The sequence below is a fragment of the Somniosus microcephalus genome, chromosome 20, assembly GCF_052327205.1.
Source record: "Somniosus microcephalus isolate GS21.2 chromosome 20, FLI_Smic_1.0, whole genome shotgun sequence".
Classification (NCBI taxonomy): Eukaryota; Metazoa; Chordata; class Chondrichthyes; order Squaliformes; family Somniosidae; genus Somniosus; species Somniosus microcephalus.
Genome location: NC_141006.1, coordinates 33,150,982 through 33,166,992, shown reverse-complemented (window position 1 = coordinate 33,166,992; position 16,011 = coordinate 33,150,982). Strand labels below are relative to the sequence as shown.

General features: G+C 47.6%; 1 protein-coding gene across 3 annotated transcripts in view; it reads right to left on the bottom strand.

Annotated features, from left to right (window-relative positions):
- rspo1 (R-spondin 1) overlaps positions 1–16,011 on the bottom strand; it is a 219,082-nt gene that overhangs the window by 197,391 nt on the left and 5,680 nt on the right. The gene's annotated exons all lie outside the window — the stretch shown is intronic.

Here is a 16,011-nt window from a genome sequence, read left to right as displayed (position 1 = left end):
ATCAGGAGGTGGGAAGTGAGAAATGCTTCTGCTTCGATGGGGAAGTGGGATGAGAAAAGGAGAGGGGATAAAGATACCGTTGTTGTCCCCAGCTGGGTCAACGTCTCTGCCGGCCACGGTGCCCACCACCTGTGGGCCAATGAGCCTCAGCACTCGCTCTTCAAGGTCAGAGAGGTCTCGCAGTTAAGGTGCCCCCCATCCAGTCCACTGTTGCTCCCTCATATTATGTGCCATCTTGGCCTGCAAAAGAAAGGAACTTGTGTGAGTGACAGGCCAGCTATGTCTGTGGAAGATATGCCTGCTGTGGTTGAATAGCTTTGTAGGCAAGGCGTGAGATGAGGATGTGAGTTTGAGGAGATGCAGGTGCTCGGTGGTTGAGTGGTAGGGAAGTGCTGGTTTGCACAGTGTGCACAGACAGAGGTTCAGAGGCTGGTATGTAGGAGGTCTGCAAGCATGTACTCACCTCCACCACCCGACTGAGGTCGTTGAATTTCTTCCGGCACTGTGTCAGGGTTCGGTGCATGACAGTGCTGGCCGACACCTCCTTGGCCATTTCTCACCAGATGGCTCTCAATATCCGTGGCAATGGCCTCCTGCCAGATGAAGGGAACAGCGATTCCCTCCTTCTCTCCACTGCCTCCACCAATGTCTCCAATTCCACATCGCTGAATCGAGTAGCCCCTCTCCCTCTCCCTCGCAGCAGCCATGGCACAAAGCTGTCTCAGTCGCTGAGAGGTCGCACTCAAGAGCAGCAATGCTGATAATGGGCAGTTGCAACTTGAAATGACCTCCCCTTCCAGAGCTGGAATAAGCTCGAGTCAAGGCTTGAAGGCTGATTGCTGAACACAAGTCAGCTGAAATTGGGCAGCGCTCTGGCAATCGCGCCCCTGCAGCGCTCCACTGAGACCATTAGCGCCTCATTTACCGCCTCGCTTCACTCCGGGGGTGCTGAGCCTAATTGAGGTTCTGTCATTGATAACATAGAAGGCAGTAGAGGCCAATTCATTAAATATATTCAAGAAGGAGTTGGATATATTTCTTAAGGCTAAAGGGATCAAGGGATATGGAGAGAAGGCATGAACAGGGTACTGAATTTGGATGATCAGCCATGATCTCATTGAATGGCGGAGCAGGCTCGAGGCCTTCTCCTGCTCCTATCTTCTATGTTTCTATAGCTAAGATTACCTAACTCTGCACAAACAGGGGTGAACTCTGGGAATTTCCTGATCTGTACGGTTCAGTACTGCACCAAACAGTGAATTTCCTACCATAGATAAATACATACATACATATTAATAGACATATGGCTAGACCAACAAATGTCTTCTAATGATATTTTTATAAGGTAGATAAGCTGGATGGCTAGGATTTGGTGAAAGGATATTTAAAATAGTTTGGACGATTTATTAACATATAAAAGATGTTATAAGATAGATAACTATAAAAAACACTCCTAATATTATTCTTTGGTTGGGATTACTGCCCTGACAGAAAACTTCTATCAAATATTCTTTTAGGTTTCATCATATATTCTCTTGAGGTTTTCAGTATGTTTTAGTGAGGGTAACATTAATTCTCTGTGAGGTTTATGCATCCAATCTGTGTCTCAAATTTCTTTTTAAAGAATATTATCGCAAGGATGTAAATAATTAATCAGATTTTTAATAGAAACAGTGGAGGCAGTGATCATTTCTTTTCAAATATTTTACTTTTCGTGGATCCTGGACATTAATTTGCTGCCAACCAGTTTTTGAATTAAGTCAAGGAGCCTGGAGAATTTTTTGTTATCCGAGTCAGAAACCTCTGGTGAATTTGGGTTATTTTTTACTTCAATGCTGTTACTGACTGAACATTAAGACAAGTTCTCAGTGCTCAATCTAATCAACAAATAATAGTCACTTAGAATCAAAGTTTTGCAGCATCCAGAAAGGAAACTGCACACTTGTGTTTTTGTGAGTGATAACTGTACTTTACTCTGTTGATAACACTGTCCTGTGCATGAGATCAGTCAAACTTTCTTTAAAAGTCCATTTGTTAACAGTATTGCAATCAGTAATTTGCAGTTGAGAAATTCTCCAGGCTTGTTGACTTAATTCAAAAACTTGTTGACAGCAAATTAGTGTGCAGGATCCACGAGAAGTAAAATATTTCAAAAGAAATTATCACTGCCTCCACTGTTACTTAGAAAGTGTTTTTCCTTTATTGTAGATGGTTGGAAAATTGCTAATAAAAAAGAAAGACTTGCATTTATATAGCACCTTTCACGACCACCGGGCGTCTCAAAGCACTTGGCAGCCTATGAAGTACTTTTGAAGTGGAGTCACTGTTGTAATGTGGGAAATAATAATGTCATTTCTGCACTAAAATCTGTGAATCATGGCCACATATGCCAACACTATTGTTTCCCAGTAAAGGATTGATTATGGTTTGATAAAAATCCCAATGCAAACAGCATGAATGGGATGATGCATCAATGAGACAGAGTGCACCGCCCATCAGTGTTTGTGTGGTTCATGACATTGCCTGAAACCCTTGAGAACACGACAGTAGTGCCGCACACTGCTACCCTTTACGCTCCACATAATTCAAGAAAAAAGGATTTCCAGCCAAGTAATGCATCTTACGTGACCTGTGATTTTCAGTGTGGGGCGGGTCTGACTGGGTGACTGCTGACTGAAGCTCAATAATTAGTAAAACTTTAGGTTTGACGTCCACGCTCGTCAGTACAAAATGCGGAAGCAACAATTAAAAGCGATTTCAACTACAGCTTTATGTTTACAGGTGCGTTCACATTGTTTTATCCTCCACATAAATGCCACATTGTCCATTCTTCTATATTTGAATTCTCTCAAAGTGACCCTGAAATTAAACCTCCGGTTCTATGCAATTACTGAGGGACAGTACCATCAAGTTTGCTGTATTTGTTTATCTTCTAGAGCTGTCAGTCAACCATGTGGGTGTGATTCTGGCAGTAGCTTGTGGGGATCCTCATGCTGCAAGGTTGATTGACAGCTCAATAAGGTAAAACAAACCTTGAGCGACCGGTTGTCTAGCAATAACGCCCGTATGGTTGACTGATAGTTTTAACAGGGTACGGTAACTTTTACACTAGCCTCGGTAATTATGGGTAACAGACTGGATTCTGTAATATGAAAAATCATTATGGGTTTTGTGGCTTTAGAACAGGAATGCAAAAATGTAATTTTGAGACGTTGCCAGCCCATTAGTTCAGTAATGTATGGTTCTCTTCTTTGGGTGGGAGTTACTGTCTTTGTCATAAATAATGGAAAATTTACCGTGCACTGCAAGCTACCACCATTTCTTCAATACCTCTGTTTTAACCTCCAAAATTCACTATACAAAATTGTGAATGCTTCAGTTTAGACTCCACAACAAAATCTAATTCAACGATGAATGTTTGTATATATAATAAATACATTTTTTTTAAATAAACTATTCGATTTCCTGTTTGCATTCACGGTGAGTCAAAGAACACATTTTTATAATAATTGTTATCAATACAAGAAATGCATGCTATACACACCTCTTTCAATAGATTACCAGCTAATCTGTGGTGATTTTTTTTAAATTTGATTATGGGATGTGTGCGTCACCGGAAAGGCCAGCATTTATTGCCCATCCCTAGTTGCCCTTGAGAAGGTGGTGGTGAGCTGCCTTCTTGAACCGCTGCAGTCCGTGTGGTGAAGGTACTCCCACAGTGCTGTTAGGGAGGGAGTTCCAGGATTTTGACCCAGCGACGATGAAGGAACGGCGATATACTTCTAAGTCAGGATGGTGTGTGACTTGGAAGGGAACTTGGAGGTGGTGGTGTTCCCATGTGCCTGCTGCCCTTGTCCTTCTAGGTGGAAGAGGTCGCGGGTTTGGGAGGTGCTGCCGAAGAAGCCTTGTTGAGTTGCTTCAGTGCATCTTGTAGATGGTACACACTGCAGCCATGTTACACCGGTGGTGGAGGGAGTGAATGTTTAAGGTGGTGGATGGGGTGCCAATCAAGCGGGCTGCTTTGTCCTGGATGGTGTCGAGCTTCTTGAGTGTTGTTGGTGCTGCATTCATCCAGGCAAGTGGAGAGTATTCTATCACACTCCTTATTTGTGCCTCATAGATGGTGGAAAGGCTTTGGGGAGTCATGAGGTGAAACACTCACCGCAGAATACCTAGTCTTTGACCTGCTCTTGTTGCTATAGTATTTATGTGGTTGATCAAGATGTTTTACAAAAGTAGGGTCGTTAATAATTTACAAGAAGGGGAAAATGCGACAGGAAATGTGTGTGACATTATAGCAAGTGCACATTATATGCATCACTTTTAATTTTATTCTATAGGTACATTGGCCCCGATATTTAAGGGGAAGTGGGGAGGGTGCGGATGAGAATGAAAGCAGCCGAAGAACCCAGCAAAGCCGGGGACGCGGAGAAAGAAAGAAAGACTTGCATTTATATAGCGCCTTTCATGACCACCAGACATCTCAAAGCGCTTTACAGACAATGAAGTACTTTTGGAATGTAGTCACTGTTGTAATGTGGGAAATGTGGCGCCAATTTGCGCACAGCAAGCTCCCACAAACAGCAATGTGATAATGACCAGATAATCTGTTTTTGTTATGTTGATTGAGGGATAAATATTGGTCAGGACACCACTTCGAAATAATGCCATGGGATCTTTTACGTCCACCTGAGAGAGCAGACAGAGCCTCAGTTTAACGTGTCATCTGAAAGACGGCACCTCCGACATTAAGTGTCATCCTAGATTTTTGTGCTCAGGTCCCTGGAGTGGGACTTGAACCCACAACCTTCTGACCCAACTGAGCCAGGGCTGATACTGACACTGACTTTCCCCGAGGTCCTGCCTATCTTAACGACTGGACCTCATTTGCATCTTGCAGCTTCACCTCCTGCCTGGCAGTTGGCCAAATGGACAGGCTGGCCGGCGTGCAGCAGGGAACAGTAGCAGCAGGAGGCCACAGCAGGGGCCCTAGAGGACTGTCTCTGGTATTCGGGCGGGGGAAGTCAGCAATCGGGCGGAGGAAGTTGGCAATCAGGAGGGGGCGTCAATCGTGGGGGAGGACGGGAAGGGCGTCAATCGGGGGGGAGGGGAAGGATGTCAATCGGGGGGGAGGAGGGAAAGGGCGTCAATCGGGGGGGAGGAGGGGAAGGACGTCAATCGGGGGGGAGGGGAAGGACGTCAATCAGGGGGGAGGAGGGGAAAGGCGTCAATCGGGGGGGAGGAGGGGAAGGACGTCAATCGGGGGGAGGAGGGGAAGGGCGTCAATCGGGGGGGAGGAGGGGAAGGGCGTCAATCGGGGGGGAGGAGGGGAAGGACGTCAATCAGGGGGGAGGAGGGGAAGGGCATTAATCGGGGGGGAGGAGGGGAAGGATGTCAATCGGGGGGGAGGAGGGGAAGGGCGTCAATCGGGGGGGAGGAGGGGAAGGATGTCAATCGGGGGGGAGGAGGGGAAGGGCGTCAATCGGGGGGGAGGAGGGGAAGGACGTCAATCAGGGGGGAGGAGGGGAAGGGCATTAATCGGGGGGGGAGGAGGGGAAGGGCGTCAATCGGGGGGGGAGGGGAAGGATGTCAATCGGGGGGGAGGAGGGAAAGGGCGTCAATCGGGGGGAGGAGGGGAAGGACGTCAATCGGGGGGGAGGAGGGGAAGGGCGTTAATCGGGGGGGGAGGAGGGAAAGGGCGTCAATCGGGGGGGAGGAGGGGAAGGACGTCAATCAGGGGGGAGGAGGGGAAGGGCGTCAATCGGGGGGAGGAGGGGAAGGGCGTCAATTGGGGGGAGGGGAAGGACGTCAATCGGAGGGGAGGAGGGGAAGGGCGTTAATCGGGGGAGGGGAAGGGCGTCAATCGGGGGGAGGGGAAGGGCGTCAATCGGGGGGAGGAGGGGAAGGGCGTCAATCGGGGGGAGGGGAAGGACGTCAATCGGGGGGGAGGGGAAGGACGTCAATCGGGGGGGAGGAGGGGAAGGGCGTTAATCGGGGGGAGGGGAAGGACGTCAATCGGGGGGAGGAGGGGAAGGGCGTCAATCGGGGGGAGGAGGGGAAGGGCGTCAATCGGGGGGAGGGGAAGGACGTCAATCGGGGGGGAGGGGAAGGACGTCAATCGGGGGGGAGGAGGGGAAGGGCGTTAATCGGGGGCAGGGGAAGGACGTCAATCGGGGGGAGGAGGGGAAGGACGTCAATCGGGGGGAGGAGGGGAAGGGCGTCAATCGGGGGGAGGGGAAGGACGTCAATCGGGGGGGAGGGGAAGGGCGTCAATCGGGGGGAGGAGGGGAAGGGCGTCAATCGGGGGGAGGGGAAGGGCGTCAATCGGGGGGAGGGGAAGGACGTCAATCGGGGGGGAGGGGAAGGACGTCAATCGGGGGGGGAGGAGGGGAAGGGCGTTAATCGGGGGCAGGGGAAGGACATCAATCGGGGGGAGGAGGGGAAGGGCGTCAATCGGGGGGAGGAGGGGAAGGGCGTCAATCGGGGGGAGGAGGGGAAGGACGTCAATCGGGGGGGGAGGAGGGGAAGGGCGTTAATCGGGGGCAGGGGAAGGATGTCAATCGGGGGGGAGGAGGGGAAGGGCGTCAATCGGGGGGAGGAGGGGAAGGGCGTCAATCGGGGGGAGGGCAAGGACGTCAATCGGGGGGAGGAGGGGAAGGGCGTCAATCGGGGGGAGGAGGGGAAGGGCGTCAATCGGGGGGAGGAGGGGAAGAGCGTCAATCGGGGCAGAGGAGGGGAAGGGCGTCAATCGGGGGGGAAGGGGAAGGGCGTCAATCGGGGGGGAGGGGAAGGGCATCAATCGGGGGGGAGGAGGGGAAGGGCGTCAATCGGGGGGGAAGGGGAAGGGCGTCAATCGGGGGGGAGGGGAAGGGCATCAATCGGGGGGGAGGAGGGGAAGGACGTCAATCGGGGGGAGGAGGGGAAGGGCGTCAATCGGGGGGGAGGGGAAGAGCGTCAATCGGGGCGGAGGAGGGGAAGGGCGTCAATCGGGAGGGAAGGGGAAGGGCGTCAATCGGGGGGGAGGGGAAGGGCGTCAATCGTGGGGAGGAGGGGAAGGGCGTCAATCGGGGGGGGGAGGGGATGGGCGTCAATCGGGGGGAAGGGGAAGGGCGTCAATCTGGGGGGGAGGGGATGGGCATCAATCGGGGGGGAGGGGAAGGATGTCAATCGGCGGGAGGGGAGGCAGTCGAGAGGGGAGGGATGGGGTAGGATGCTCTAGTCAGTAATCGGGAGGAAGTCGCCATTGGCTTCCTGTCAAAGCTCATGTCGACAATCAGGAATTTGGGTCTGCAATTGGCAGGGCTGGGGGGTTGTGGGAAGGCTAGCGATCAGGGCTGGGGGAGGCTGAAGGCTTCCTTGAGTGGCCTGGAGGAGCACTCCTCCTGCAAGGAATGCTGAAAGAGCCACTTACATTGGGGAGCTGGCAGTTCCCGCCTTCGTTTCACTGCCAAGTTTCCCGACTCCTGGGAAACCCGTGCAGCAGCAGTTAATTTTCAATCGGGCTCCAAATGCACTGGAGGAGTCTGATTTAAATATGTTATTAAGCGTTCTGCCTCTCCACTGCAAGACACTTAGACGCCCCGTAATTTGCCGCCGTTAAAATGGCGGCGTACGTGTGGGGTCGTGTTCAGTGGAGTTTTGGGGGGAAGGGTGGGGGTTAATATCGAATCCGTAATGCCAGTTGTTGAAGAATTAAATGTTTTTCTGCTTTTAGCATCCAGGCTCAGTATTGAGGTAGATACAGAGTACAGTTCCATATACACTGCCCAGTTAGGGGTTTGTGACATAAACATGGTTTGCCTGTGCTGAATTGTTTAATTTACATTGTTGTACTGCTTGAATCAGTGTGTAAGGGGTTAAAAGAGGATCACAGAGGGTTTATTTCAAAGATAAACACATTCCACACAAGCTGAATGAACGCGCAGCAGTGTTCTTCATAAGTGCAAATTAATAAGGACACATACAATGGAAGGTGTATGTTGTCATTTGGCCATTGCTGTCACATTCAATGATAAGCATCATATGCCATTGTCAAAGATTTCACCTACATTCAACAATGATGGATGGCTGGTTGTTCCAAGAAATAATGGGCGGAATTTTGCCGGGCGCTCAGAGGGTGGGTTCGGAGGCGGGAACCCGCTGTCAACCCGCCTCCATGCAAGTCTCCCAGGTGTTGGATTTGTCGGCGCTGAACAGACCCAACACCAAGCGACGGGGGAGGCAATTCACATCATTAAATGGGTTGTTAACATCCAATTAACTGTTATTTCAAGCCTACATTTCAATTTTACGTGCTCCCCCATGGGTTACCCGCTGCTCGGGGAACACATCAGCTCAGCATGTCGTGAGTGGATTTTCAGCATTGAATTATCTCATGAACTGACAGCTGCCAAAGTTGTATAAAAGATCCCATGTTACAGCTGTTCACTTTCAAAGCTCATAAACTGTTGGTTACTGTATTTGGAAGGCATATTGAGCTTTATGCAGGTTGCAACTGTTTGGAGCCAGCTCTCTATCCAGTGTCACCTCATTGGAACAACCTCTCTCACCATTGACAGATCGCTTCAGTAATCTCAACCTCACCTGTCATCTATTCCATCAGCATCGTTGCCCTTGAAAATATCTCACCTTGGTCCTCAGAATCCCACCAAGATCAGCCCCAACACCAACATCACCGGGCACACCAGCAGCAACAACAACAACACCAGCCTTCTCCGCAATCAACTGATGCTGCACAGGACAGAGGACATCAGCACTCGACCACATTGCTGCCCGGGACGCCAGGGATGGCCTCACCATGACCAGATTTACTTTACTTGATGCTGTACACCCTGGATGCCACATGATGCTCCAGGTTGGCACCACCCCACACCAGCACCATAAAGCATCCCTACAATGCCCAAGCCATTCCTTTCACACTCATTGCCATTGCAGGGGGGAGCGGGAGGTACCCTTATGTCTCACCATTCACTGCAACTCACTAAGTCACTTCCAAAGGTGCACACAAATCTGTCCAAGAATGCAAAGTACTGAAAATAAATGTTTCAATGTTTGACATGCACATTACCAGAAACTTCACATGAACATTGGCTAAACCACCCAAGTGCCTACCCTTGTGTGTTGTTAGTTGGTATGCTTGCAGTAGGATGAGGGTGAGTGTGAGGGGTGGCTAGTGAGATGGGGAAGTGATAATGTAGATAGAGAGGGATGGGTGGAGCTGCAAGGTAAGTTGGTGTGAGTAAGGATGTGCAGGAGTAGGGTAGGGAAGGCAGAGTGATGTGGATGTGATGAGAGGCACAGCAGGATGAGGTTGAGTGTGGCTTTGCAGTAATGTTTTGTGATCTACTAAGATCATTGAAAGGTTTGCACCACTGCAGCCTGGTCCCCCTGACGACATCCCTGCTTGTGTCCTCCTGTGCAATGTGCAACCAGGCTGCGATGATCTCCTGGGGAGGTCTCTTCCGCCCATGGGAAGGGAAGAGGACCACCCTGTGTGCTGTGACTCCCTCCAGAAGCATATGGAGGGAGTCATGGGAGAGCCTAGGTGTAGCCGCGCACCTTTGTGCAGCACCCGTCAGTGTTTGCAGCTCCTCAGTGTAGAACACTGACAGCACAACAGTCAAAATCAATTTGGACATGGCCCCTTTAAGGAAACTGGCTGATGACATGTCATCAAAGGATGTCATCAGACCAACTTCCTATTAATTGGCTAGGAACCTCGAAGGGTGGGATTAAAAACCCAATTAATGTAAAATCACTTGGAGAGTGCGGGCTGCAGTAGGCAGTGGGCTGGGGGAATAAAGAAAGAAAGACTTGCATTTATATAGCACCTTTCATGACCACCGGACAATTCAAAGCGCTTTCCAGCCAATGAAGTACTTTTGGAGTGTCGTCACTGTTATAATGTGGGAAACGCGGCAGCCAATTTGTGCACAGCAAGCTCCCACAAACAGCAGTGTGATAATGACCAGATAATCTGTTTTTGTTATGTTGATTGAGGGATAAATATTGTCCAGGATACCGGGGATAACTTCCCCGCTCTTCTTCAAAATAGTGCCATGGGATCTTTTACATCCACCTGAGAGAGCCGACGGGGTCTCATTTTAACGTCTCATCTGAGAGACGGCACCTCCGACAGTGCAGCACTCCCTCAGCACCACACTGGAGTGTCAGCCTAGCTTTATGTGCTGAAGTCCGTGGAGCGGGGCTTGAACCAACAACCTTCTGACCCAGAGGCAAGTGTGCTACCCACTGAGCCACAGCTGACACCAACCCAAGCCGCCCCGGACCTGCCTCGGTTGGCGAAATCACGGCCAATGTGAGGGATGCAGGATGGCACCGGGGGTGGTCCCAAGCCACTTGGACACAGATCGAAGATTCGGCTCCTGTCTGGGCTGAGGGTTGGTGGCGGTGGTTGCGAGCTGTTTCGGAGATGTTCTGAGATGGGGATGACGTCCTCTTTGACATACAGCTTGGAGTCAGAGATCTAATATTACAAAATTATACTGAGAGTCAGCCTACAGCCAGTTTCAGGCAGTATGTGAATCTTGCAGCTAACAGCTGCACGAATGTGTTTCAAAAATCCCAGTGCCAGCCAGCGGGACAGCTAAATTAGATCTGAGACAGTTGCCTGTTCTACAGGGTAAGAAGTGAGTCTATAGGGTCGATTTTCAGTGTGCCGTGAGGCGGGCTTTTAGGCGTGCGGGGGGCAAAAACCCCGAATTCGGGGGTCCCGACACCATCCCGCCCAAAACCCACCTCCACATAAGTTTCAAAGGAGACGGGTACCCGTCCCGCACTGGGACCCGCTGAACCGAGGCGGGAAGGGATTAGTGCCAATTAACTGCCTGTTAACAGGTAGTTAACAGGCAGTTTTTAGCCTAATCCCTATTTTGAGGGGTTTCGTGTGGGATTCCCGACGGCTCCAAACCACGCCAGGTTAGAGCAGGTGGGCCGTTGGGTTGAAGGACTTGGAGGGGTCACGATGTCGGTGTTCAGGTGAGTGATGGGTGCATGAGTGCAAAGGTAAGTGTGTTTGGTGTGTCTAAAGTGTGTAAAGAAGTTTAAATTACCTGTACCTACCTTTTAAGCCTTCCTTCCTGTAGGCTGCGGGATTGCATCATTCAGCCAGCACAGAAAGAAGAATGGCCGCGAGCTGTCAAAAGTGACAGCCTGCAGCTTTCAGTGCCGGCGAGATTTCTAACTGAGTCTGCGTAGAAGGACTCAGGTTAGAAGTAAGACTGTCAGTGTTTGACAGCTTCAAACAGCTGTGAAACACCGATATTTCATCTGTCAACACGTCTTGACAGATGACATTTCAGTCTGTGACGTCACCTATTGCCGGGTGGCCCTTAATTGGCCTGCTGAGCCCGCTGGGTGGGCTCAACAAGGTCAATCAAGGGAAAATCGCGTAGATTGGCCGGACGTCGATGGAGGCGGGACTAAAACCCGAAAGTTGTAGTCCCGTCTCCTTCCCGATTTCTGGAGGAAAATCCAACCTTATACTTTAAAGCCTATGTTCAGAGAGAAAGCAAGTGGCATCTTTAGATGTATCAAGGACGGTAGTGAAATATATATTTCGATGTATTATACTATTTGTTTCATTCATCTACCGTATGTGAATAAGATCACTTGTTGTTCCAAACCATGTGTCTCAATTTGGTAGGAGTGTCTAACCAGCCTGCCTTTTGAAGAGATGAGAATTACACAGTGGTTCATGCTACGTTCTAGTAGCCAATGTACAGATTCCAATGCGACCAAGCATGCAACCTTGTAAAAAGGGCGAGCGGTCTGTGGAGGCACGCCAGGTGCTGGCAGCTCATGCAAATGAAGCACATGAGGCTCGAGGACCAATTTTGGGGGTGACCGCAGGCCTTTTGAGCTGTCGGCGGGCCGTTCGTTTATAGACCCGAAAACAGAACACAACCGATTCCCACCCCCTGGTGTACAAATTCAGAAAGGTATCTTGAAAGAATTGCATTCACTTAAACAAAAAAGCCCAAATGCAGTTTTCCTAGAGAAAATAAAAATCACTCAAGCATCATTGAGAAGGACTTTGCTACTTTGATTAATTACAAGCACCATAGATAGAAGGTAGAAAAGTCACTTGCTTCACACCGCAGGTTCAGTAGAACACATCACAGTAGCTTTAATTTGTAAAAAAAGAACTTTACTAAAGAACTAACAATTATAATATGCACTGGAAGAAATGATAGAGTTAGAACCGAAGGTGACATTCAGAGGGCACTGACCTTAAAGGGGCACTGTCTGCATGGAAAATGATCTGGCAAAACTTATTTTGTAATCAAGCGCTTGAAACTTGCATGCAATGTTACTGTGATGAGAGTAATTCACAACTCTTTTGGATCTTCCTTACAAAAGAAATAATTTGCCAAATAGTTTTTCATAAAGGTTATTGATATTCCCCACACTAGCCCTGTATGAAAGCAGTAATTATCCTGGTTTACGTTTTGTTGTGTGCTAGTAAATTTCTAATACTGCCTAAGAAGAAGAAGAAATACTGGCTAGTTATCGGCTTCAGAGCGGTAAGCAGTACTGCAGTGCTATTGGTACTCTGTAATCTGATGCCATTTTCCCTGCCCAGAAACCATTGTCAAAATTATGTCGACTGACTGCCAACGAATTTTTTTAATAACAGGCGGAATGGTGCATATGTGCAATTCAGGAACACCTAAACTGCACCAATTTTGAATATTGGCTCACTGATTAAATGAATTGCATTTTGAATGCATCAGGGCAATCAGAGATGCTGCACAGTGGGGTTAAAAACATTCAGCTGCATTGGTTGTGTAACATAGCTGCATTGACTCAAATAATGTGGAAAAACACTTACATACTTTTTGTACTTTGTGCTAGCTTGACAGAACAACCATTAGACTAATGTGCTGCAGGAGTGAAACTGGCAGATTTAATGCATTCATCCTGTAGCAAGCAAGGTTTTAAGTGCAGCTTTGTACGGGATCACTTTTTTTTTGTTTCCTATGTAGTAACAGTCCAGAACCTGTGTTTACTGAAGCTACTAATCCTGACTCGCCAATTTATTTGTCAGGTGCAAAGACAGTTGTTTTTCTTCCTCCCTCCCCTTCTTGCATTTATTTTTCTTTCTTTCTTACTTTCTCTCTTTCATCAGGTAGGTGTAATACAGCCATAGGGTGGTGCTTGCCAAACGGCATCTGAAGAATGTTGACATAGGTGGAGCTGCATTAGAAAAGCCACAGATGAGTCACACCTAAAGTGTGAAGTTATAACCACTTTTATACGGATAACGTGTCATCAACGACAAGAGCACAATCCTCTCCCAACCGGTGACACAATATAACATAAAGGGAGGCAAGCTTTGTGACCCCAGCAGCGCCAGGGTCCCAACTTTTCATTGGGGCCTGACAGTGAAGAGTGAAGGACAGAGACATGCCAATCAAGCACCTCTTTCTACTGGCTCTCCATCAGAGGCTGCAGCACCTAGATACAGTGAAAAGGGAAGAGTGACATTTAAAGGTCACAGTTCTCCACTTGAGCACTGCTCACTCAAAGCCCTGGTCTCAATAGAAAGGTGCCTCGAGAATGACATAACAGCAAATGGGTGCAAAGGAAAACAAAGAAGGGACAAGAAAGGGTATGTAAACACCACCTGACATTCAAAGTATTGACCAGCAGGCCTTCACAGAATAGTTCCCTGTGACAATTACAAATGGAAACAAATTAAGTCTCAGGCAGACTAAGAGAATGGACGGGGAAAAAAAGAAAAGTAGATCAATAGCTTGCACTCTGTGGACCAACACAGCTGATATCACCATGGAAATGGGTTTCAAAATCACACCACTTAGTCCGTAGGGTTCAACCCATGTCATCAAGCCCTTGTTAATCAACTCACATTTTGCTGGTAAGTCTCAATAACAATCAACACGGAGTGAGGTAATTGAGCTATTGTGTCTGTCTAAGCTCCAAATTGGAGAATTCTACACTTTCCTTGTACCGTTTAATATTTGTTCTCTTCAAGTGTTTATCTAATTCCTTCTTAAATGCTGTGATTAGCTGTGCTTCAATAGCCACTTCTAACATATTCTAACAACCCTTACCATGAAAAAAATTCTCCTAACCTCCCCTTTCTGCTGCACAACAATGCATTAAACAGTAACATCTAAACAAGTTGAACGTTCAGAGGAGCAAGAACTTGGCTGATTTAAAAAGTGCCCTATTCTGCTTCATTCCTCGTAAATTCCTATCTAATGGACAACACTCACTTGCTCAACCTACTTTCTCAATTAATAATCCTACATTGGGAATCACCTAAGGCAATACAAATGCTCAGACAACCTTTGGGTTTTAATTCTCTCAATTAAGAGAAAAACACAATTAAATTAAACAATTTTAATGACTTTGCTCTCATCAGGGCTGTGCAATGAAACACTTATCAACCTAATGCCAGCATTATTTGTGCTCAGAGGTTAGGTATAGCACAGAGTGCATGAATAATTTCTCTCTCTCTTACATGCTAGTATGTCAGCTGTGGCTCAGTGGATAGCACTCTTGCCTCTGAGACAGAAGGTTGGGGGTTCAAGTCCCACTCCATGGGACCTGAGCACATAAATCTAGGCTGACATTCCCAGGGGAGTGCTGCACTGTCGGAGGTGCCATCTTTCAGATGAGACGTTAAACCAAGGCCCAGTCTGCTCTCTCAGGTGGATGTAAAAGATCCCATGGCACTATTTTGAAGAAGAGCAGGGGATGTGTCCTGGCCAATATTTATCCCTCAATCAACATAACAAAACAGATTATTTGGTCATTATCATATTGTTGTTTGTGGGAGCTTGCTGTGTGCAAATTGGCTGCTACATTACAACAGTGACTATACTTCATTGGCTGTAAAACGCTTTGGGATGTCCGGTGGTCGTGAAAGGCGCTATATAAATGTAAGTCATTCTTTTATACACACACACATGTTCCAATTAATGAACCTTTACCCCAACCTAACACTACGTCTCCTAATGCATCAGTGTAGCATCACCTTTTCCCATGCTCGCCATTGTTCAGTGATTTCTAAGCAAGACAAATTGAGGAAAGTTTTGTGTCTGAATTGGAAACTAATTTAACATTGTTGAAAAGTATTTACTTACAATGGTAGAAATGATCGACGGAAGTGTTTAACACATTCAGAGCAGATTCCTCGCTCTGCTATTTTAAAATAGCTTGGTTAATGAGTCCACTAAAATAGTGGAGAAGAATTTGGTATGAGTTAGTTCAGCATTTATATGATAACGCCACTGACAGTAATTTCTACCGTACTGTACCCTTGGACCCAGCAGAGAGAGAAGATTGTCATTCAGCAGTCGGGAAGCTAGCTATCAGCACATAAATTATAGAACCACAGATCATTTGGTCCATTGCACCTGTGCCAGCTTTCTGAAACAGTTATCCATTTAGTCCCATTTTCCATACCCTTTATTTTTTTATTTTTCAAATATGTTTCTACCTGCCTGCTATCCTAGATTGTGCTTTCGCCCATGTTTCTGGTAGGATATTCCACATCCTAAGAACCCTCAGCATATACTTAAAAAAATCCCTAACCTCTCCCTTCATTCATTTGGTGATTATTTTAAATTTATGCCCTTTAGTTGCTGAATCACCGACCAGTGCAAATTGTTTTTCCCTATTTAACTGATCAAAACCTCTTATAATTTTGAACCACTATCAGATCTCCTCTTAACCTTCTCCGTTCTTGTAAAAAGAGCTCCAGTTTCTCTACTCGCTCCTCATAACTAAAACCTCAAATCACTGGTGTTATCTTAGTAAATCCCTTCTGCACCTTCTCCGTGGCCTTGACATTCTTTCTAAGGCATGGTGCCAAAAACAGGATACGCTATTCTAGCTGTAGCCTAACCAATCATTTGTATAGGTCTAGCATTCCCTCTTGACTTTTGTATTCAACACCCCTATTTATAAAACCCAGGATCCCATACAACATTTTTCTCCACAAATTTATCAACTTGTCTT